General features: G+C 36.2%; 1 protein-coding gene and 1 pseudogene across 1 annotated transcript in view; both read left to right on the top strand.

The window, feature by feature from the left end:
- Positions 1 to 26017, top strand: part of LOC129137141 (histone-lysine N-methyltransferase SETMAR-like) — a 49862-nt pseudogene extending 23845 nt beyond the window's left edge.
- Positions 1 to 26017, top strand: part of GLCE (glucuronic acid epimerase) — a 111654-nt gene that overhangs the window by 23795 nt on the left and 61842 nt on the right. The gene's annotated exons all lie outside the window — the stretch shown is intronic.

Consider the following 26017-nt stretch of genomic DNA (forward strand, 5'->3'; position numbering starts at 1 on the left):
AATGACATCTCTCCTCCCTTATTAATCCTACCTCCCACTAAGTCTTTCAGGAATACCCAAATCAGAGAAAAATATTAATTATAAAAAATAAGCATAGAGCTCTTTCATCTCTTTCCCAAAGTATTTCTAGAATTTTTTCACCTAGTTTATATTACTACATTTAAATTACCCACTAATAGAATAACAGTGTTCTTAAAATATTTTTAGAAATCCAAGAGACCATGTTGGTTCTTAAGCACCTTTTGTTGTCCATCAGCTACATGTATTAGATCACTAATATGTTTCAGTTAGGTGTCTTTCAACTTTAGATATCAGAAAGCCCAATTCAAACAACCTTACACAATGAAGAAATTTATTAGCTTAACGTAACTGGAAGTCCAGAGGAAAGGCAGTCTTTAGGATTAGTCAGTTAGTACCTTAATGAAGACACCAAAGATTCAGATCATTTCCATTGTTCCACTCTGCTGTCCACAGTGCTGGCTTTATTCCAGGGTGGGATTCTCAGATTCTCTTCATACAGTGGGTACCAGGAAGGAGCTATATGTTCTATAAGGAGGAAAAATTCTGGCTTCCTCCTAACAGAAAGGACAACCTTAACCAGAGGCCACCAGCAAACCTCTTCTACCTCTTCTCCTATCTGATTGACATGATTCCTCCTCATATCTGAGTCAGTTTCTGGCAGTGAGGATAGATCCACCATTGAGCTAAAGTTAGTTCTCCCAGTTTTTGCCACTCAGAGTTGTGGCGTGGATATTGGAGAACACAGTCACAATGTCTGCTTACAGTGTTTGCCTTGGTTGCGTTCTAATGCTCTGAGGTTCTTTATTCATTCTTACCTGTTACATTTTTATAGTGAGTTAAAATATGCTTCATCATACTTTATTGGTTTAATTGCCATGTTCAGAGCTTTCTGTCATATAGAGAGTAGAGCAATTATTAAGCATTCCTTTCTGCAAAAAGGGAAAAATGCTGGAATAGTGAAAAGATTGAAGATAGTTGGCAAATTTGAATCTGTACCTCCTTATAACCAATAGTTTTTAACCTCTTTCAACCTCCAGTAATTGACTTAGCTATCATTTACATAGAAACTTTAGTAATTTGATTTGTATCTCCTTTCTCTCTGTCAAAAGTTGCCTGAAGCGTTGTGGTAAAGTAGAAAGTGGGTTGTGATTAAGTTTCTAATTAATTCTAGCTCCACTGCTTTCCAGATCTGTGTGATCATGGGCAGATAACTTCATCTCAGACCTTCTGCTTGCTTCTCTGTAAGCCTGGAGAGAACTACCTGTCTTCTCATCAAGTTGTTTTTATTGGAGTTAGTGTAGCGAAAACTCTCAAACCGTGTTTTTTTCTACTCTCACACCACCACAAAAATCATCATCAATACAGAAGAAGACTTCTGTGACCAAAGGTGTGGGGGTTTTTCCCTACACACCAAGCAGTGCACATCAGCTGGGTATTCTCCAGTTCAATTCTGGCACTGTCTACCTGGAGAATTTAAGAACATGCCAACCTATCCTTAAGATACCAGTCACAAGTCCAGGCCACCCCATCCTTCAGACACCAGTTGCAAATCTGGGCCTCTGGAACTTCTGACCAACTGGTTTCAAGTTGGGTTCCTCTTTGGGCCCACTTCCTCTTTGGGCTCAATTAATTTGCTGGAGTGGTGCACAGAACTCAGGGAAATACTTGCTTACCTTTAGTGGTTTATTATAAAGGATATATGTAGAGGATACAGATGAAGCAATGCATAGGGTGAAGTATGGGGGAAGGGGTGCGGAGCTTTCATGTCCTCCCTGGGTATGCTACCCCCTGGGAACCTCCATATGTTCAGCTATCCAGAAGCTCTCTGAACCAGTTTTCTTGGGTTTTTAAAGAAGCCTCATGACATCAACATTCCTTCCTCCAGGGTATGAGGCAGGACCCTCTCTGGAGGGTCTTAAGACCCACTGTCAGAGAGGCTGGGAAGATTAAAGTCCTGCTATAGAGCCGATAAAAGGAGAAGAGGAGAAGGTCAGAGGCCTGCCTCTGAGGCCTCACACCCTCAGCATTATAACAAAAGACAAACAAGGGCTATAGGGGTTAGGAGCCAGGAACCATGAATGAAAACCAATGTATATGTATCATAATGCTGCAGAGTTAAATAAGCTAATATGAAAGAAATCTGATAAATATAGAGTAGCAAACAATTTAAAATTGCCTGAATTATTATATTCTAATAGTAAACTGTAGGCAGTTAAAGAGAGGAACCTGAATAACACAGAAGATTCTGATGCTAAAAAATAAATAGTTGATCTTAGTTTCTGAGTATCTAAGGTGTATCAGAAGAAGATAAGGATGTGTGCAGCTTTTTTGAAAGTAGATGCTTAATGAATAGTTAGCTACTAGTTAGTATATCCAATGGCTACTTCTCAAGTATTCCCTAGAATTTTTTTAACTTAAATTTTTGCCCCTTTTCTGGCTAAAGCTGTTTTTAAAGGTATCAACTAGGTATTATTATAAGCTTTAGGGCTTTGTGTAGCTTACAAGGTATGACAGATACATTTATTCAAATTATTGACTGTTTTCTCATATACACTTTTTTTTTTCCTTTCTTGGAATATCATTCTTTTGAAGAACCCCAGGGTTTCACATTGGGTGAAGTTTGGTTGTTATTACCAAAAGAGATAGCACATTTCATTGCTGAGAACCCTCAAGAGCAAGACTTCATATTTGGAGTAGAATGAAATTAAGATGACACTAAAGAATTTGACTTATAAAAAACTAATATATCCATTCAATGTCTTAGGTTAATGTTCATGGTGAGTCTGAGTATGTTAATAAACTGTATTAGCTATAGTTTCTGTATCTCATTACTATTGGTTTGAAACTGGGTATATATGCTTCTTAAATTGTTGACATTCACCTTTTTGTTTTGAGCTAGTCACTGTTATCTGTCATGTTAGACTTGGGGCCATAGCTTTTTCTAAATGAAAAGACTGATCTTACCATATTTTTTTTTCTTTTACATAAGAGATACTATTAATATATATAAGCCTTGAAAGGAAAAGGATACTAATGTATGTTGACTGTGTTACTATGTACAAGCATACCAAACATTTAACATTTGTATCATTTAATTCTCCCTTCAACCTGATGAGAGAGTATTATTGTCCCCATTTTACAAAAGGAAACATTGAAACATAGAGATTAAGTAAACAAAATTACTGTAATGGAGAAATCCTGCTTTCTCCTTCCCTTTTACCCTCAGTGGGCATTTTTCATACCTGCTTTCATTTAATTATACAACTCTTTGAAGATGTTATTATCATTTTGCAGATGAAGAAAAACATTAACATGAATGTACAATTTAAAGAATAAGAAAATGAAAATGTGTACTACATTAAGGAATAGAAGCCTATATAAAAGGTTTTCGTTTGGTTTTGTTTACATCAATTGATTCTCAAATGTTAAACCAACCTTGCTTTTTTTCATATCGACACTACTTGGGGCCGGCCATGGTGGCTCACCTGTGCAATCTCAGCACTTTGGGAGGCCCAGGCGGGTGGATTGCTTGAAGTCAGGAGTTCGAGACCAGCTTGGCCAACATGGTGAAACCCCGTCTCTACTAAAAATACAAAAAATTAGCCAGGCATGGTGGCACGCACCTGTAGTCCCAGCTACTCAGGAGGCTGAGGCAGGAGAATCACTTGAACCTGGGAGGCAGAGGTTGTAGTGATCAGAGCTCGCCCCACTGCACTCCAGCCTGGGTGACAGAGCGAGACTCCATCTCAAAAAACAAAAAACAAAAAAAACAAAAAAAAAATTAGCTGGGCCTGGTGGTGCATGCCTGTAGTCCTAGCTACCCAGGAGTCTAAGGCAGAGAATCACTTGAACTGGGAGGTGGAGGTTGCCAAGATTGCCACTGCACTCCAGCTTGGGCGACAGAGTGAGACTCCGTCTCAAAACAAAAACAAAAAACAAAACAAAACAAAAAAACACAACTTGGTCATGAGATATTGTACTTTTTACATATTGTTGATTTGATTTATGTCATATTAAGTATTTTTGCATCTATATTCATAGGAAAATTGGTCTATAGTTTTCTTATAATATCTTAGTTTGGTTTTGATACAGGGTCATGGTGGCCTTATAGAATGACTTGAGAAGTGTTCTCTCTTCTTCAATTTTCTGGATAAGCCTTTTAGAATTAGTATTATTTCTTCCTTAAATGTTTGTTAGAATTGACCAGTGAAGTCAGTTGGACCTGGAAGTTTTCTTTGTGGGGTGGTTTTTAACTGTAATTTCAATTTCTTTAATATATGTAAGGTTATTCAGGTTATCTGTTTCTTCTTGAGTAAGCTTTATAATTTGTCTTTCATGGAATTTGTCTGTTTCATCTAAGTTGTTAAATCTATTGACATCAAGTTGCTCATGACATTCTCTTACCCTTTTAATGTCTGTCTTTAATTTATCTCTCTCACTTGTGATATTGGTAATTTATGTATTTTCTCTCCACCCCCCTCCTCCATTAGTCTGGCTAGTGATTTATTAATTTTATTGATCTCAGAGAGCCAGCATTTGCTTTCATTGACTCAATAAAAATTTTTAAATAAACTTTATTTTTTTAGAGCAGTTTTAGGTTCACAGCAAAATTGAGTGGAAAATACAGAGTTCTTATATCCCCCCCACCAGCCTTTCCCACTTCAACATTTCACACCAGAAGTGGTATATTTGTTACAACTGAACCTACAGTGATGTATCATTATCACCCAAAGTCCATAATATACATTGGGGTTCACTCTTGATGTTGTACATTCTGTGGGTTTTGACAAATGTGTAATGGCATATATCTACCATTATCATATTATCATACAAAATAGTTCCACTCTCCTAAAAATCCTCTGTGCTCCACCTGTTCATCCCTACCTCCCAGTTAACCCCTGGCAACCACTGATCTTTTCACTCTCTCCATAGTCTTTGCCTTTTTCAAAGTTTCATACAGTTGAAATCATATAGTATGTCACCTTTTTAGATTGGCTTCTTTCACGTAGTATACATACGTTTAAGGTTCTTGCATGTCTTTTCATGCATGGCATGATTGCTCATTTCTCTTTAGCGCTGAATCATATTCCATTGTCTGGATGTGCCACGGTTTATTTATCCATTCACCTACTGAAGGACATATTGGTGGCTTCCAAGTTTGGGCAATTATGAATAAAACTGCTATAAACATAAGGACATACGTTTTCGACTCATTTGGGTCACTACCAAGGAGCATGATTGCTGGATCATATGGTAAGAGTATATTTAGTTTTGTAAGAAACTGCCAAACTGTCTTCCAAAGTGGCTTTACCATTTTGCATTTTACTGATCTCAAAGAACCAGCTTTTGGTTTCGTTGACTTTTTTCTATTTCTTTTCTGTTGTACATGTATGTTTTTCATTCCTGCTCATCTATCTTTTCTTTCTTCTCCTTCTGCGTACTTCCCTTCAGAAGAGGAGGACACACTTACTGCTTAGGATTAGCTTGCTTTTCTCTTTCTAATTTTTTTTTAACTTTTATTTTAAGTTCAGGGGTACATGTACAGGTTTGTTATATAGGTAAACTTGTGTCATGGAGGTTTGTTGTACAGATTATTTTGTCACTCAAGTATTAAGCCTAGCACCCTTTAGTTAGTTTTCCTGATCCTCTCCCTCATCCCACTCTCCACCCTCCACTAGGCCCCAACTAATTTCCTAAAGTGAAAGCCTAGGTCACTGATTTGAGACCTTCTTTTCTAACATTCAGAAGTATATTGTTTAGTTTCCAGATGTTTGGAGATTTTTTTTTAGATGTTTTTCTAATTTTAATTTCTAATATAATTTTATTGTGATCAGAGAATATACTTTGCATGCTTCGAAATCCTTGAAACTTAGTGAGAATGTTTTATGGCTCAGAATATAGTCTGAGTTGGGGTGTTGTTCCATGTGTACTTGAAAAGATGTGTATTCTGCTGTAATTTGGTGGTGGATTCTATAAATGTTAATTAGATCAAGTTGGTTGCTAGTGGTGTTCAAGTTTACTATGTCCTTACTAAGTTTTTGTCTACTGGTTGTGTCATTATTGAGAGATTTGTTGAAATCTCTGACAATAATTGTGGATTTGTCTGTTTGTGCTTGTAATTTTATCAGGTTTTGCTTTAGGCATTTTGAAGCTCTGTTACTAGCTTAGGATTTTTCTTCTTGATGAATTCATCCCTTCACTCATTATGAAATTATTCTTTTTATTCTTAGTAATAATCTTTACTGTAAAATATACTTTATCTGTTATTAATATAGATACTCTAGCTCTCCTTTGATTAGTGTTAGCCCAGTTAACAATCCTTTAACCTTTATGTGTTTTTATATTTAAAATGGGTTTCTTGTAGACAGCATATAGTTGGGTTTTACTTCTTTTTAAATACAATCTGACAATCTCTATCCCTTTTAATCAGGAGTTTAGACCATTTAGTCTTAATTTGATGACTGGTATGATTAGACTTTTGTCTACTGTTGTGCTGGTTGTTTTCTATTTGTCCCATTTCTTCTTTGCATTTTTCTCTCTTTTCTTGGCATTCTTTTGGATTGAGAAGTTTTTAATGTTCTATTTTACTTGCACTATTGTCTTAGGAACTTTGCCTCTTTTCTTTTTTAGTGGTTGTCCTAGGATTACATTCTATATCTTTAACTTACACAGTGTTCCTACACATTATATTATACAACTTCTATATTTTACTTCTATATTTGTTAAAAACCCCACAGTAGATTGTAATTATGGTTGTTTTAAACCATTTTATTTTAAAGAGTTGTAAAAATAAGAAATATCTTTTATAGTTACCCACATATTTACTCCACTGTACCTCATGTCTTTGTATGGTTCCATGTTTTTGTTTAGTATCATTTTTCTTCTGCAAAAAATCTTTCTCAATATTTTTTATTGTGCAGTTCTACTGGTGACAGATTTTCTCGGCTTTTATGTGTCTGAAAAATTACATCAACATTTCAGAAAGATATTTTTACTGGGTCCCAAATTGTAGTGTATCACCTCCGGTTTGGTGGTTGGCTAGGAGGACTCGGGACTTAGCATATAGTCAAACTCATGGTTATGACTTATCACAGCAGAAGGGTACAAAGCTAAATTAGCAAATGGGAAAGGTTCATGGGTGAAGTCTGGAGGAAACAAGGCACAAGCTTACACGAATCTTCTCCCAGTGGAATCATGCAGGATACATTTAATTTAACAATGAATTGTGACAACACATGTGAATACAGTTGAACAGGAAGCTCATTAGAGACTCAGTGCCCAAGGTTTTTATTGGGAGCTGGTCAGGTAAGCATCCTCTGCCTAGCATGTAGCAAAATTCCAGTTTCCAAGAAGGAAAGCAGATGTTCAGAATATTGTTTGCATAAATACTTCAGGCACAGTAAACCACCCTTTTTAGTTAGGGAATGTCAGGAACCCTTTTGAAGTTCAAGTTCTTAGACACCAGCCAAGGCCTAACCTTACAAGTAGGCCTTTCTAAGGATAGCACTCCTGAGCCTGCTGTGTTACCTTTTTCCTGCATACTAGGTTGCCTTGTTTTTTTCCTTTTCTGTACTTTGTAGATTTTAATTTATTGTCTTCTGACTTGTATAGCTTCAAGGAGAAATCTGTGATGACTTATCTTTGCTCCATTGAATGTAATGTACCTTTTTACCTCTGGCTGCTTTAAATGTTTTCTTTATCATTATTTTCAGCAATGTATGTGTGAATGTGTGTTTGTGTTTATCCTGCTAGATATTGCTTGAACTTCTGGGAACTGTGGGTTTGTAGTTTTCAACAAAGTGGAAATTTCTGTAGCTATTTTTTCCAATATTGCCCTACTCTTTTTGTTTTCATGCTTTCATTATGGTTATGTTGATTGCCGACATTGTTACAGAGGTCATGGCATCTTTATTTTTTGGAGGGGTTATGTGTGTGTGTGTGTGTGTGTGTTTCTCTCTGTCTTCATTTTTGGATAGTTTTATTCCTGTGTCTTCAATTTACTAATACTTTCTTTTGTAGTGGCTAATCTGCTACAAATCTTACATAATAATATTTTTATTTCAAGTATTTTTTATATGTAGAAGTTTTATTTGATTCTTTTATGTTTCTTTGTCTCCTCATTGTGTTTGGGTTTTCTCTTATGCTGTTGAGGAAACATTTGTTTTAGCTATTTTAATGTTCTCATCTCTTAATTTGATCATCTCTTTCATTTCTGGTTCTGTTAATATTGACTGTTTTTCTAGTTCACAAGTCACATTTTATTGCTTCTTGATAGGTCTAATAGTTTTTTATCGAATGCTCATTATTGTGAATTTTATGTTATTTGCTGGATTTGGTTGCATTATTTTAAAGGATGTTGGTTTTTTTCTAGTATGCCACTGTTACTTACAGATAAGTTCGATCCTTTCAAAGCTTATTTTTATGCAGCTTCAGGGAGAATCTAGAGTAGCCTTAAGGACTAATTTAACCTCACTTCTAATGCATGGTCCTTCTGGAGTCACTCATGGCTGCCCTGCTATTCAGCAAGATTTCACCACTTTGGGTAATACAAATTTTAACAATTCCTGGCCTTTTGTGAGCACTGACAGTTGTTTATCTTACAACTCCTGGTAATTTTCTTTTTCTAAAGGTTGATGTTTTATTTTGCCCAGCCTCTTGGGGGTTCACCCTTCACATGTATAACTTGTATTCAGCCAAAGATCCAGTAGGACTGCTGTGCATTTTTTGGGATCTCTTTCCGTGTTGATCTCTTCTCTCAGGCATCTGCCCCCTCCCCCTCCCCCTGAATTCTAGCTGTTTTGGCCTCCCTAAACTCTGATATATGTCTTTTCAATTCAGCAATGTTCCTAGGTTCTTATGAGGTTACCTTTCCCTGCGCCATTGTTTGTAAATTACCTCCAGGCAGAAGAAGCTGGAGGGCCCTCTTATTATTGCCCTTTTAGGGCAATAGTCTGGTATCATAGACTTGTGCTGCCTTTGTTCAGTGCCAGCAAATAGTTTCCTCTATTTTATCCAATTTCTGGTTGTTAGGGAGAAGAATATTTCCAGACATATTCAGAATGTCCTTCATATTCAGAAGTGGAAATCTCCCTATAAACATTGCATACTTTTCCATTTATACCATAAATGTTTTCCTTTTCTGAAGCAACTTCATCCTCGTAATGTGTGAAAATGTCAAGCCTTTACTTTTTTCTTATTATATTCAGAAGATAATAATGATGCGTGTGATCAGGATCTCAAACTTCAGATTTTGCTCAGATTTTGTTTCAAATTTTTGTATTCACAAAAAATCTCCTATGCCTTTGATGAACATCTAGGTATCACTGTGGATCTGGGCTCCAAGGAGGGTGAGGCAAGGGGGGCGCCTAAGTTACAAAATTTAAGGAGACACTGACTCTCAGATGTCAATCCTGTGCTTGTACTACCTGGAGAGTAAGTGTCTCCTTAAATTTTGTACCCTAGATGCCTTGTTTGCCTCAGTCTAGTACACGCTTTGCAGTGGATATTCCAGACTAAGATCACTTTTATTACCTAGGGCATTAGTCTCAAACCATTATTAACTAGATCACATATTTCCTTTGTAGTAGGTGTCTTTTTTACCTTCATAGTTAAATTATTTAAACTTCTCTGACCATCTGTTTTTTTGGAGGAGTTGTAATAAAGTCTGATGTAAAATGCCAGTTCCTTAGTATTGGCTGAGAAATGAGAGAAGAAAAGAAAAGAGTATTCAGGGTAGCAAATACTGTCCCACAAAGCCAAAACCATGTGTACTGAAGCCTTACCTATTTTTAGTTTAGTCGGCCTTGGCCCTAGAAAACAGTTCCTCTCCCTACCTAGGCCAGATTCCATTAATTCCATGTGGGCTGTTGCCCACTGGGCATGCAGCTGTATTTGCAGTTTGAGAGTCCCAAGTAAGCCTGACTAGGCTTCAAAAATGAATCTAGATTTATAGTAAGGAATTTTAATATGGGTCAGAGACATGCAGTTGGTCTCTGATGGTGGGAAGAACAGAGTTTTTAATCTTACATAAAATGTACTCTCTTTGAGGTCTTTGGTTTGTGACCCACTTTTGGATTGCCTTAGAGTGTTCTTGCAGCTGGAATGATAAAGGAATCTCTTTTCTCTCTTCTTAGAATATTAAAGGAGACAGGAAGAAGTCCAGATGAAGTGACTCATGGAACCATTTGTTTATCTGAACCTGAGCTAAATCTTAGGAGAGAAGGGTAAAAATAATTCATTCTTATTATTTTTAGTCCAGATTACCAGGATTTTTCAGACAGTGATGTAGGTATGGGTTCTGGCAGTAATAAACGGCAATTTTACCCAGAATGGCATCTGTTAAATATCTTCCTCTGGCACTTGAAGTGGTATTTGGTATCTGTTTGATAGTTCAGGGGTTGTTCTAAAACATTGATCCTGTGTGCAGAAAGTAACCATTAATCTCATGTTACTACTGCTTGACTCAATTTTCTTTATTTTTACTTTCTTGGACTTTTCTTTTTTAAAAAATAAGAAGAGTAGCATATTTGTACCATCTGCAAAGCACTTTTATAATGGATTGGAATGTGAAAATCTCTAATCCAGAAGGAAGATACTTATATTGTCTTTATAGATAAATGCAATGTACCTTTCTTTAATTACTGGGTGAGGTAATATGTTGTGAAAGAAAATAGTGAACTTGGATTCAAAAAAACCTAATTATAGTTCAGGTTGAACTGCTTGTAGCTCTGTGACCTTGAGCAGGCCAGTTAATCTCTTTGAGAGTCACTTTTTTCCATCTGCAAAGTATGTGTATGTATGTGGGAGGTGGGGGAGGATGTGATAAAATCTGCCTGCCTATTTATTCGTGTCAGTGTGAAGAGCATAATAAAGATGTGAAAGCACTTGGGAAATGTGTAGAGAACATATACATACAAATGTAAAAATGATATTTATAAGTATTTTATCTCAGCACAATCAAGTCTTGTTTTTGTCTTTGGGACACTGTGTAAATATAGTCTCAGCTAAACTTTTTTTTAAAATCACTGATAGCTTAGAAAAAGAGAAGTAAAAAAATACGTATATTGGCAAATGGATGGAAAACACATCAAAGGTTACAAGTTACCTATGAAAGAATTGATAAAATCTCCTTAGAGTTTGTGTGTGTGTGTGTTTGTGTATTAACAAAATTTGAAATTTTTACTTACCTTCTCTTTCACCTCTAGACTTTGAAAGTCTGTATCAGATTTTGTGACATATTGTATGTGGATTGTCTACTTTAGATTATCCATGGAAAACTATTTTTTAAAATCAGTCTTGTTGCTCCTTGTTGTCTAAGACAATTCTGGATGTTTTCTCCTGATTGGTATGTTTTCAGGGGAATGCAAACTAATTTAATGTAGCCCTGGTGTGTATAATGAGGGTGTTAAATCTGTCAGAACACAAATCACAATGATTGAAATATGAATGTAATATTTTGGTACCTTTGAAACTATTAAATTACTCCCCTATATTACATTAAATCAGTGAGAGAATTCCCTTGGTTGGTTCATTCATTCATTAAACAAATATTAATACCATTCCTACTATTGCCAGGTACTGTTGTATCACATACAACAGTAAACAAAACAGACAAAAATTTCTGCCTCTATGGAGCTTACATTCTAGCTGAGAGGGAAACTGAAACTAACAGATAAAATATATACTGTATCAGATAGCAAAATAAAGGAGGGAAAGGGGATGGGGGAGTGTTGGAAGGCATGGCAGTTGGAGGAGGGCAGGCCTGGGAAGGATTGTGACATTTGAGTGAAGACCTACAAGGAATCTGTGCAGATATCTCAGGGAAGAACATTCCTGTTCTAAGGTATAGCAAGGGTAACAGATTTGAGGAAAGTATGTGCCTAGTATGTTCAAGGAACAAGGAGGAGGCTAATGTGACTGAAGTGGAGTGAGCATGGAGTGTTAGGCTGGTGCAGACATAATTGCGGTTTTTGCATTGTTTAAATTTGCTGTTTGGTATTGGAATACATTCTTAAATAAATGTGGTTATGTTATACATAATTTTAATGTGCATTTCTTGCTTTGTTTTGCTAATGACTTATTACTTGCTGTTTATTTTATATTTATTTTAGACTATGGAAATGATGTTAGACAAAAAGCAAATTCAAGTGATTTTCTTATTCAAGCTCAAAATGGGTCATAAAGCAGCAGAGACAACTCGCAGCATCAACAATGCATTTGGCCCAGAAATTGCTAACAAAGGTACAGTGCAGTGGTGGTTCAAGAACTTTTGCAAAGGAGACGAGAGCCATGAAGATGAGGAGTGTTGTGGCCGGCCATCGAAAGTTGGCAACGACCAATTGAGAGCAGTCATCGAAGCTGATCCTCTTACAACACTAGAAGTTGCCGAGAACTCAACATCAACCATCCTACGGTCATTCAGCATTTGAAGCAAATTAGAAGGTTGTAAAAGCTCGATAAGTGGGTGCCTCATGAGCTGACTGAAAATAAAAACAATCGTCATTTTGAAGTGTTGTCTTCTCTTACTTTGTGTAACAACAATGAACCATTTCTTGATCAGATTGTGACGTGCGTTGGTAAGTGGATTTTATATGACAACCGCTGATGACCAGCTTGGTGGTTGGACTGAGAAGAAGCTCCAGAGCACTTCCCAAAGCCAAACTTGTACCAAAATGTTCATGGTCACTGTTTGATGGTCTGCTGCCGGTCTGATCCACTACAGCTTTCTGAGTTCCAGCAAAACCATTACATCTGAGAAGTATGCTCAACAAATCTCTGAGATGCATGGAAAGCTGCAACGCCTGCAGCCAGCATTGATCAACATAAAGGGCCCAGTCCTTCGGCACAACAATGCCTGACAATGCGTCGCACAATCAACGCTTCAAAAGTTGAATGAATTGGTCACAAAGTTTTGCCTCATCCACCGTATTCACCTGACTTCTTGCCAACTGACTACCACTTCTTCAAGCATCTCAGCAACTTTTTGCAGGGAAGATGTTTCCACAACCGGAATGCAGAAAAAGCTTTCCAAGAGTTTATCGAATCCCAGATCACACATTTTTACACTACAGGAATAAATAAACTTATTTCTCATTGGCAAAAATGTGTTGATTGTAATGTTTCCTATTTTGATGAATAAAGATGTGTTTGAGCCTAGTTATAATATAATGATTTAAAATTCACGGTACAAAACCGCAATTATTTTTGCACCAACCTAATAAGATTAAAACCAGTAGAGGTGGGTATTTTGAGAACCATGTATTTCAAGGACGGAATTATTGTTTGTGTCAGCTGCTGCTCATAGGTAAAATAAGAGGAAGTCTGAGAATCGATTGTTGTGTTTAGCAATGTGGAAGATGTTGGTGACCTTAAATAAGTGCAAGTTGGTAGACAGATGGGATGAAAAGCTTGGTTGATATGGATTCAGGAGAAAATGGGAGATGTGGAGACAGTGAGTGTAGATAACACTTTTGAGTTTTATTGTAAAGGGGGAACTATGCACATTTGGTGTGTAGAGTTAAGAGAGTGGGCTTTAAAAAATTTTTTGGTTCTATGTTTAATGTGATAGGAATAATCCAGTAGAGAGGGAATATTTGACAATGCAGTAGAAGGAAGAGAAAATTGCTGCAGCAGTTTTCTTGAATAGGTGGGAAATAATTGGGATTACCTTTAGTTTTCCAAAGTGACCATTGTATTTCTTTGATGCTTATAATTCACATTCTTCCCTTTTAAAGAACATCAGTGCCTGAGCCTTTTTATATACATATCCTTTCTTATGTCTGTACCTTACCCCTCACATGTATACTTTTTTCTTTTTTTTAAAAAACCCTGCATGTGGCATTCAAACACATGTATGCTTTTATCAGAGCCCCTAAAATACTTTATTACATTTATTTACATGTCTCACCCATTACTGGATTGTCGATACCTTGATCTATGTTATTACTCAACTATTGGTTCTTTGCAGTGTTTTTATTCATTGCTACATGCCTATATTAGTTACCCATTGTTGCATAACAAATTACTTTAAAACATAGCCACTCAAAACACACATTTATTATATTGCAGTGAGTCAGGAATCCAGGAACAGCATAGGTGCTGGGTCTCTTACAAGGTTATGAACCAATGTGTTGACAGGCCCTGAAGTCTCATCAGAAATCTTGATGTGAAAGGATCCATTTTCTAGGTCACTCATAAGGCAGGATTCATTTCTTCTCAGGCTGTTGGCCAGAGGCCTCCCTTGGACCCGTGCCAAAGGGCCCCATAGAGCATCTCACAATATGGCAGTTGACTTAGAGCAAACAAGCAAGAGGGCAAGAAAAAGTGCCAGCAAAAGAGAGTGCTAGCAAGAAGCACATCACAATTTTTATAACCTAATTACAGAAGTGACTTCCCATCACTGTTGCCATATTTTCTTTATTTTTTAAAATTGAGACAGAGTCTTACTATGTTGCCCAGGCTGGTCTTGAACTCCTGGGCTCAAGTGATCCTCCTGCCTTGGCCTCCCAAAGTCTTGGGATTACAGGCGTGAACCACCATGCTTGGCCAATATTTTCTTCTTTATAAGCAAGTTACTAGGTCTAGCCCACACTTAAAGAGGGTTACACAACATGTGACTATCAGAAGGCAGGGATCACTGCAGGGATGTATTAGAAGTCCGCCACCCGGTCCCCAAACTCTAGAACTATAAAAATGCTTAACTTGTTGAATGAATTAACCTTTTTCCAAGCACCCTCATAACTGGTAGTGTACATTTGTAAGAGGGCTGGTCAAGGGTAAGAATTTGGTTTGAGACTGTATACAGAATAACTTGATACTCAGGGATTATTTCAACTGTTTCTTGTTTCCTTAATGATTTGCTTTTATGAAATAATGTTAATGAAAAGTTCAAGTCATTTTGTATCTTCAGGAGCTAAGCAAAACCAGGAATGCTATTCAAGAAAATCAGAATACATGCAGTATATTTTAATAGGAATTCTAGAAATAATCTGATAGCAAGCTGTATTTTGAGATAATTCAAGCTTCCAGTCATTCCTAACATATATACCCTTTTATGACATGGACGAGCATAAGGATATATAAAAATCTGTGCAATTGAAATGTAGTGGAATTTGATCTCTACAATAAAATAATCTTTATAAAAATAAGATTTTAACAGGTAGGAATAAGCATCATCAGATCATGGATTTCAATTTTTTTGCATAGTTTAAATGTTGAGGTGATTTAATCTTTTGAAGAAAACTAAGGAATCTCATCCTCTTATAAAATGTTAGATATTAGAAATAACTTGTCCAATCCTATATTTTTATAGATGAGGAAATGGCTACCCAGTGACGTACCCAAGCTTTCTGGTGGCACGGCCAGTGCCAGATCCCAGGCCTCCTGACTCCATTCAGTGCACTGTACCATGCCTTAAACCATACTGGAGCCACTTGGGGAGTTTAAAAACTTTTATGCTTCTCTTATCCCCAGACCTTTTGATTTAATTGGTATGGGTTAGAACTTGGTCATTGGAAGTTTTAAACACGCCCCAGGTGATTCATGCATCATAGTCTGGGAACCTCTACTCCAAAAAGAATTAGTGTGCTTAAGGAATTGGAACTAGAGTGAAATCAGTGGTACAGACTTCTATCCGTTATGATTCCTTAATCACTTATTTGGCTGGGTTTTATCAGAGTAGTAAGACAATTTTTTACATTGAGAAATAATTAAGATATATGCAGAGCAAAGACTTCCTTAATAAAACTGTCCTTTCACTAGTATTTTGTGAGATAGCCTGTGACAAAATTTTTCCTAATCATGAAATTGGAGAACAATTTTTTGATACTAATCAGGCAAGGAGAAAGTTTCGTGCCATCTGTGTTGTGGCATGCTCTGCTGTTGTTTTAACTAGATAAAATTCTAATTACTGTTAAACAGATTGTTTATGAGGTTGTTTTTAATATTTTAGAGCAAGTGCATAAATATAAAGAGGCAAAGAAATGGTTCCAGATTTAAAATACAGTTTCTTTAAAAGTAAATCAGAATTTGACACACTGGGTTGTTTAATTACACATTTCAGTTTGGGTCCTTGGTACTGCAATGTTGCAAGGCATATGAAATTTGCAGTTTGTTACAACTATTCTGTTGTGTCGTTTTATACTTTTGGATATAAAGCTGACCAAACATTCTAACTAGAAAATACTAATTCATGATTGATAAGTGGCATTTTGTTTCTACATATTGTTCTTTTAAACAAGGTCTTTCTTTGATAATGACAGATGTAGGGAATATGAAGCAGAAGAGGTAAGAATAGGAGATTATGATCATATCAAAGCATTTCAGAATGTTAAATCTTTTATTGAACCAGTATGAGGGTGTTGACAAGAAAAGCTATATATTTGGGTTGCTAGAGTAGAAGCGATAAGGGGCATATTAGTTTTCTATTGCTACCATCATAAATCAATACAAACTTGGTAGCTTAAACAGAAAGCTTTTTAATCTTACAGTTCTGTGAGTCAGTAGGCCAATCCAGGTCTCATTGGGTTAAAATAAAAATTTCAGCATGGCCATGTTCCTTTCTGGAGGCTGTAGGGCAAGATCAGTTTCCTTGCTTATATGGGGTTTTGGTAGAATTCACTTCCTTGTGGTTGTAGCATTTGTCTTGATCAGAGCCCTTTCTAGCACCTACATTCCACCCTCGTTCCCTGGCATGTGGCCCTCCTTCATCTTCAAAGCCAGTAACAAAGGTCAAGTCCCTCTCAAGCTTCCAGTATTTCCTTCTCCTTTGATTTAAACTCTCTGATCCACCTTCTGTCTTCCTCTTCCACTTTAAAAGCCTCACGTGATGAGATTGGGCCTACCTGGATAATACAGAGTAATCTCTCCCATCTCAAGTTCCTTAACCTTAATTACAACTGCAAGTCCCTTTTGCCATGTAAGATTCCAGTGCTTAAGGGCACAGACATCTTTGGAGGGCCATTGTTCTGCCTGTGAAAGAGGGCTAGATCAGTGGAGTCAAGGAAGCCAAGTGTCAGTATTGACATAGCTGTTGAAAGTCTTCATTTATACAACAAATTTTTTTTAGTGCTTGCTGTGTCTAGTCATTGTAGTAGGCACTGGGGCTATTGTGGTAAACAAGACAGACATAGTATCTGCCCTTGCCTGTCTAGCAGTATACTTATAAAAACAAGCAAAACATATAGCATTGCTTTATAAAGAATTCTTCATGTATTCCATATTTATGTAAGCTCTTTGAAAGCCAGTACTAGTGTTCTTTGTTTTGGCCCTTTCCTCATCCCATCACTACAGCAGTGTTTTACATACTAGATGCTTAACAGATACTGTTAACAAAGGCTTACTTTGTTTTTTCTTTGCATTGAGTTAGAAACCTCATTTATCTCTCTTTTTTTCTATTTTCTGCCTCAAAAGCAGTGAGGAATTTTGAGTTCAAAAATCCAGACGTAGAGGACAATTTAAGATTTAATCAGATACCCACTGAGGAATTTTTAAAAAGGCCTTAAGAATGACCATGTACTCCATTTTACTTTTCTTGGTAAAGACTCTAAAGTGCTAAAGGCAGCTCTGTTTTGCTTTTTCCTCCTCCTCCTCCTATTATTATTATTACTGTTATTTTTGAGAAAGGGTCTGGCTCTGTCACCCAGGCTGGAGTGCATTGGTATGAGCACAGGCTCACTGTAGCCTTGACCTCCTCAGCTCAAACAGTCTTCCTACCTCAGCCTCCCAATGAACTGGGACTATAGGCACACTGTACCACATCTGGCTATTTTTTACATCTTCTGTAGAGATGGAGTCTCACTATGTTACCCAGGCTGGTCTTGAGCTCCTGGGCTCAAACTATCCTTACACCTTGGCCTCCCAAAATGATGGGATTATAGGCATGAACCATGGTTCCCAGCCTTGCTTTCACCTCCTAAATTCAACAGTCAGAGAGTACTTACCCAATTAAAAAAAAAAAAATCAACAGTTGCTTTAAACCAGTATTCACCTATAGTGAAGAACTGCCAACTCAGAAGCAAATTAAAATAAATTTTTCAATATGGCTTTTCTGAGATAGATAGACTTTTAAAATAATGGAAGAGATTTACTATCTGTTGGTCACTGCTCTTAGAGCTTCTGTCTTCCTCATATACAATTCTCTCTTGTGCTCCCACTGTGTGCCGAGTGTGGGTCTACCCTTCATGGAAAAACTGCGGTATTCTTACCAATCGTTAAATGCCTTCTAAAAGACAGTTATTTGTAGTTTTCTTAGTGATAGTCCTGGTTACAATTCTGTATCATGTAGTTTCCCAATGTAGCAACAGGAAACTTCAGTAATGGTGGATTGGAGTAAGCATAGGTATATGAGATTTATAGTCTACACAGGCATTGATTTCAATCATAAAACTTTTTATCAGAACTATTAGCAAGTGGTTAAATATACTTGTAACACAGGTTTGGGCTACATAGTGTTAAGTGTCACATGAGGCCTTCTTAATTTCAGTACATACCAAGTTCTCCATCCCAAATCCCTTCTTGATTCTTTGATGATTTAACATTATTTATGGATAATTTCTTACTCTGACCTTTAATGTTTCTAAACAAATAGCCTAAATATATTTTATATAAAACTTCATTTCTGAAAGAAGAACTTTTGGAATAATGGGTGGAAAGTTCATTTGATTTGCTTAAGTGTAGAGATGGCTATTGTGATATTTAAGTTTGGATGATACTAATTTGGGTGAAGGAAAGTAGTAGCTACTTTTATAGAGATAGGTGGTTTAATCTTTAAAATGTTACTAGGTAATGTTGATTTCTGTGAACTTAGCATTTCAGTGGCCAGTAAGGTAAAGCATCCTGTTGGGTTTAGTTCATATGTAAAAATTCTTATTAATTGGCAACTTTTGAAGAGAGCTGGAAGTTTAACTGTGAATGGTGTAATACTAATTAACTGAAGTTTTCTTGATTCTTTGAAAAAGATGGGAAAAAACTCCTGTGTTTATGGACGTTAAAATATAGTAGTGGCTTAAACACACGCAATGCTACAGAGAGAAGAGACAGGAAATTTACTAACCTACTGAAACTTGACAGGTGCAGTGCATCTTTGGAAGTCAGATTTTGATTATTATTAATAAAACAGCCTTTGTTTAGTAAGTTGAACATCAAGTGAGAAGATTACATGGAGCAGTAAGCATACAGATTTGCAATAGGTACTCCATTCAGTGGGTTTTAATGGGTGTCAAAACTAAACTGACCTTAGTGAATTATAGCTACTGCACACACATGGCTTCAGTTAGAAAGGATATGGTACCAGGTAATGTCATCAGTTTTTCCAAATGTGTTCCTGGGGAAAATAACCTAAATTCTTGAAGCAGATCATTTAACTTATAATTGGATGTAATATTATGACAAGAAAAGGCCTTAAGGCAAAAACTGTTCCTTATAGAGGCTTTTTGTTTTTCATTTGAAATTAGTGCAGTTGCTGATCGGCTTTTAAAAAAAACCTCATATTCTTTTAAATATAATAATCTGAAGGTGTTGCTAAATTTACTAGCCCAACTGAGAAACAACAGTATCCTTAAAAACAAATAATTGAGTTTAGGTTAAATGGAAATAGTTGGCTAAATATGATTTTTAAAAATAATACCTAAGGTACATATAGGAACCGGATAGATTAAATAACATGATAGAAAGTGTTCAGAAGAGGTAGTACCTTTATACTTAGTTTTAAAAAATTTAAATTCCTCTACTATGTAGATTTTTATATTTTGTGACCACATGCATGTATAGTATAGTAATAATTCACTGTAAGCTTGTAGTGTACTGTATTAGTTGAAGTACGATAAAGAAATTCTTGCAGAAGAGTAGAGATACTTCTGAAATACTGTGTTTTCCAGCTTGCATTCCTCATCCTTCTTATTCAAATAAAGCGACTATTTTTTCCCTGATAAAAAAGTTAGAAACAAATGATTGTTTTACTTTTTTTTTTTTTTTTTTTGAGATGGAATCTCACTCTGTCACCCAGGCTGGAGTGCAGTGGCACGATCTCAGCTCACTGCAACCTCTGTCTCCCAGGCTTAAGTGATTCTCATGACTCAGCCTCCCGAGTAGCTGGGATTACAGGCGTGTGCCACCACACCCAGCTAATTTTTTTGTATTTTTGGTAGAGACAGGGTTTCACCATGTTGGCCAGGCTGATCTCAAACTCCTGACCTCAGGTGATCTGCCCACCTTGGCCTCCCAAAGTCCTGGGATTACAAGCATGAGCCACCTTGCCTGGCCTGTTTTACTTTTTATTTTCAGAATGCTTATTATGCAATGGAAGCAGAATTAATCATATTCCTCTCCCTGACCAACAATGTGGAATTCTCTACTGACTGTAAATCAGTATTTTTAAAAGAGCTTTAATGAAAGTTCTTTTATGATACCACTAAGCAGATGTCAGGATTTACTTTTCAATTAGGTGGTATAGTGGTGATGAGCAGATCCGACTCCTTTGCAGGTGATACATTGCTTAGGGGAACTGACATTTAGACCATTGATCCCTCTAGTGATTTTACATGTCACGACTGAGCTATTTGTCACTTGCTCTATCTGAAAAGTAGGCAGAATAAACAAGAGGATTTTCACAGACTATAAGATCCAAACTAAATAATCCTGAAAAGGCCTTTGATTTAAAATTCTTTTAAGTATCATAAATTTTATTTGTTTAAATGAACATGCAGTAAAACTGACTTTTCCTATGTATAGTTGATATATTTCAACATGTGTAGATTTATCTAACCACCATCACAGTCAATATCCAGAATAGTTTCCTTAGCTCAAAAAACTCCTTGTGTTATCCCTGTGTAGCTGTGCTCCCCACCACCCCTCAATACCTGGTAACTCTGCCATTTTACTTTTGTCTTTTCAAAAATGGTCATGAAGTGGAATAATAGAGCATGAAGCCATTTAAGACTGTTACATATCCATTTACTCAGCATATGCCTTATAAGATTCATATAAGTTGTTCTGTGTATTGATATTTTATTCCTTTTTATTACTGAGTAGTATTCAGTTGTATGGATGTACCACAGTTTGTTTATAAGTTTATTAATTGGAGGACATTTGAGTTGTTTCCAGTTTTTAGCTATTTTGAATAGAGCTTCTATAAACATTTGTGTATAGGATTTTGTGCAAATGAGTTCTCATTTCTGTCGGGTAAAAATACATAGGTATGGGATTGGTGGGTCATATGGTAGATGTTTATTGTCAAGAAATTGACAAACTGTTTTCTAAAATGGCTATTTCTACTTTGTATTTCCATCAGCAATGTATGAGTGTTCTAGTTGTTCTGCACAGTTGTCAGCACTTGTTATGTTCAATCTTTCTCATTTTAGCCATTCTAATAGATTTGTAGTGGTACCTGATAATGAGTTTCATTTTTCACTTTCCTGATAGCTAGTGATGTTGCGCATTTTGTCGTATGTTTTGTTATATTCTCTTTGGTGAAGGATCTATTCAGGTCCTTTGACCATTAAAAACAACCTTTTTATTTTGGTAGAAGTTTAGGTGTATAGAAGAGTTACAAAGATAATACAAAGAGTTTTATATTCCTTTATATTCCTCACACAGCTTGCCATAATAATAACAGTTTACAAAACCAAGTGCATTTTTCAAAACCAAGAAACCAACAGGTACCTTACTACCAACCAAATTCCAGATTCCAAATTGAGATTTTGCCAGATTTTCCACTGGGTCTCCTGTTCTTGAATCCATTCCAGGATTACGTGTTACATTTGTCATCTCTCCCTAAATCTCCTATAGTCTATGACAGTTTCTCTGCCTTTCTTTGTTTTTCATAAACTTGATAGTTCTGAGTACTAGTACCAGTCAGATATTTTGCAGAGTGTCTCTCAATTTGTGTTTGTCTGATGCTTTTCTTGTGATTAGACTGAGGTTATGAGTTTTAGGAAGAATACACAGAGGGAAATGCCCTTTTCCTCACATCTTATCAAAGTGCATGATGACAGCATTACTTGGCTAAGGTACTGTTTATCAGATTTCCTCACTGTAAAGTTGATATTTTTGTCTTTTTGTATTATATTCTTTAGAAATGAGTTGCTAATTTCAGCCCACAATCAAAAGGGTGGGAGATTGTTTCATCTTATGGATAGGGTATATCTATATGTTATTAAGTTTTCTTCTGTAAGTAAGCCTTTGTCCCTTCTCTTCCATTTATTTATTCAGTCATTTATATCAATATGTATACTTATTTTATACATTGGCTTATAATTCAATACTATGTTATTTTGTTGCTAAAATTGTTCCAGTGTTGGTCCCTGTATTCCTTTGACATGTCCCGTCCTTTTCTTTTTTGAATACTTCCTTAATTTCTGGTACTACAAGATACTCCAGGCTTATCATATATTTTCTCTGCCCTACCCCTAGAATCAGCCATTTCCACCAGGAGCCCTGGTTTCTTGTATTGGAGAATTGTGTTTAGATCCATTGTCTCTCTGGGTACTGGATATACTTGTTGATACAGGGGTATCACCATTTCAAGGCCTTCTCAGAGGATAGAGCTAGGAAATAATACATTTGTATATTAATCATGCATTTATGTACATCTATAATTGTTTCTGTACCTATCTATTTGTATTATATATTTTGCTGTATATATAATATATATTAAGTTCATACTGATGTCTGTGACTAATCCAGTACCACAGGGTTCATTCTAGGCTTCCCCACTTTGCTTATCTGTAACTTTCCTTTCTAACAGAAACCTGGCCTTGATCATCCATTTACTTGTTTGTTCCATCTCAGTAAAGCAAGTTCACAATTGTTAACCAGTACCCCTGTGAGAAATAAATTTACCCTACCCCCTTTAGTTGGGTTATGCCATTCATTTATAATACAGCCAGATTCATTTGTCATGGACTACATTCTATCTTAAAATTCCCCCAGCATCTTTGTTGATTTTTTAAAATTTGCATACATTAAAGTTCAGTCTTTGTGATGTGCGGTTCTGTGGGTTTTGACAAATGCATAACATCATGTATACACCACTTCAGTGTCATACAGAACAACTTCATCACACTAAAAAATTTCTCCATGCATCCCCTTTGTAGTCAGCCACTACTCCATACCCCAACTCCTCTCCTGACAACCAAAATCTCCTGTAGTTTTGCATTTTCCATTGTGTCATCTGAATGCAATCGTATAATATATTGCTTTTGGATCTGACTTCTTTCATTTAGAAAAATACATTTAAGGTTTATTCATATTGTTTCATAAATCAAATAGTTCATTCCTTTTCATTTCTGCATAGTATTTTATTGTATAGGAATACCACAGTTTGTTTATCCATTCACCCGGACATTTTGGTTGCTTCCAGGTTTTGGTGATTATGAATAAAGCTTCATTAAATATTGGTGTATAGGTTTTTGTCTGAATACAAGTTTTCAGTTCAGTTTAGTAAGTATCTAGAAGTTTGACTGCTGTGTCATATGATAAATGTATACTTAGCTCTGTTAGAAACTGCCAAACTGTCTTTCAGGTGGTTGTGCCATTTTTTATTTCCACCAGTAATGAATGAGATTTCCTATTGCTCTGTATCTTTAGCAGCATTTGGAATTACCAGTTGTTTTTGTTTGTTTGTTTGTTTGTTTTTTAAGCTATTCTAATCATGTACTTTTGCTCATATTTAAATTATATTGTTTTCTTACTGTTGAGTTTTGAGTGTTCTATATATTTGTTGGACAGAAGTCCTTTGTTCCATAAGCGATTTGCAGGTATTATCTCCCTGTCAGTAGCTTGTCCTTATGTTATGTTAAAGATACCTTTCCAGAGCATAAATTTTTAATTTTGTTGAAGTCCAATTTATAACTTTTAATTTTATGGATTATGTTTTTGGTGTCATATCTCAGAACTCTGCTTAACTTCAGGTAACAAAGATTTTCTTCTTCTTTGTCATTTTCTAGGTACAAGTTTTACAGTTTTATATTTTACATTTAAGTTTATTTTGAGTGAATTTTTGTATAACATGAGGGTTTAGGTGAAATTTTATTTTTTTCTTTGCATATGGATGCACAGTTGTTCCAACACCATTTGTTGAAAAGACAATCCTTTCCTCACTATATGTCTTTGAACCTTTGACAAAAATCAGTTGACCCTGTTTGTGTGGATATATTTGTGAACACTCTATTCTTTTCCATTGATTGATCTCTCCCTTCAGCAATATCACATTGTCTTGGTAAGTAGCTTAAAGCCTTAAAATTAGGTAGTATAATTCCTTCAACTTTATTTATTTTAAAAATAGTTTTGTCTTCTCTAGTTCTTTTGCCTTTCCATAATAATCTTGGAATCAGCTTGTCTATAACTACAAAAAATCCTGGAATTTTGATTGGAGTTGCATTAAATTTCTAGACCAGTTTGGGGAGAATTGACATCTTTACAATGTTGAGCTTTCTGATCTATGAACACAGGATATCTTTCTACTTACTCAGATTTTCCTGATGCATACATCAGCATTTCGTTGTTGTTAGCATATAGCTCTTGTACATGTTCTAATATGTTTATGCTCAAGTATTTGTTTTTTATGGAGCTATTTTGAACGGTATTATTTTTAAATGTGAGGGTTCCAAATTGTTCATTGTTAATGTACAGAAATGTGATTGATGTTGACCTTTTCTCCCCAATCTTTGTCTATGTTCAGATTGGATCATTTTTATTCATCTGTAGTAAGTTCGCTGACTTTTTCTTCTGTCGTCTTCATTCGGCTATTGAGCTCATTTAGTGAGCTTTTTATTTTGGTTATTGGTATTTTTCCACTTCTAAAATTTCCATTTGGTTTTTCTTTTATCTTCTATTTTTTTTTCTGAGTTTATCTCTGTTTCAAGAATGTTTGCACTTACTTGTTAAAGCATTCTGTAATAATGGCTCTAAATATCTTTAATATCTTAGATAATTTCAATATCTTTGTTTTCTTGATGTTAGTATTTTTCCTGTGCAAGTTGAGTTTTTTTGATTCCTTGTATACCTAGTAATTTTGGATTATATCCTGGACATTTGACTATTATGTTAGGAGACGTTGGGTCTTGTTTAAATACTATGCAAAATGTTGATATATTTGTTTTAGTAGACAGTCAACCCAGTTAGAGTCACACTGCAAATTTCTGTGGATTGTAGTTACAACATCAGTTTGATTTTCAAAACTTTTGCCATATTACTTGCTTCTGTCCCACATGTGTACCACGCATTGCCAGTCTGGAACTTGAGGGGTGGTCTGTTCATAATTCTCAAAGTCTGTGTATGTTTGTTTGGGTCAGATGTATGCATGTGCCACTCGAGGGTGAGTCCAGGAGTTCATAAAACAACTTTGAGGTGTTGCTGTCCCATGTTCCTTGTCTGTGATCTCCCAGTAATTTCTAATTCTGCATGGCTCCCCTTTTCTGATCAGAAAGTGGATCTTTATCCCTCTTTAATGTTCACTCCCTGCAGCTGTGCCCATATTCAGGGCCAAGTGGCAGGAGGACAGAGAGAGAAGCAAAAGGGATTCACCACATCCTCTTGGGACCACAGCTTCTGTGATCAGAGAGGTAGATTCCCTCTCTCAGAGTTTTAGTTCTTAGTAACCTCCATTGCCACTGCTGCCACAGCTGTGATGGGTGGCTGGGCTTGAGAGAGTGAAGAGAGAAAAAAACGGGGGGATTTGCACACTTCCTTGTGAGTCTTAAGAGACCCCTTTCCCTCTCTCAAGCCAGAGATAGAGGGCTTCTCCTGAAGCTTTCCATTTGGCCTGTATTATGTTCAGTCTGGATGAAAGCAGAGGGGGAAATAAATGGTAAACCTGTGGTTGCTTCAGTGGTACATCAAATTCTGGTTGTTTTAATCGGCCTGCTACTGTTACTTTTCAAAGTTCCTTAGTAGTTGTTCCATGCATTCTGTCCAGGTCTTATAGCTACATTAACTTGTTGGCATGTGATTACCCCATCTTATCTGGAACTGGAAGCTGACTTAAGGTTTTCAATTTTGT

The sequence above is a fragment of the Pan troglodytes genome, chromosome 16 (assembly GCF_028858775.2).
Source record: "Pan troglodytes isolate AG18354 chromosome 16, NHGRI_mPanTro3-v2.0_pri, whole genome shotgun sequence".
NCBI lineage: Eukaryota > Metazoa > Chordata > Mammalia > Primates > Hominidae > Pan > Pan troglodytes.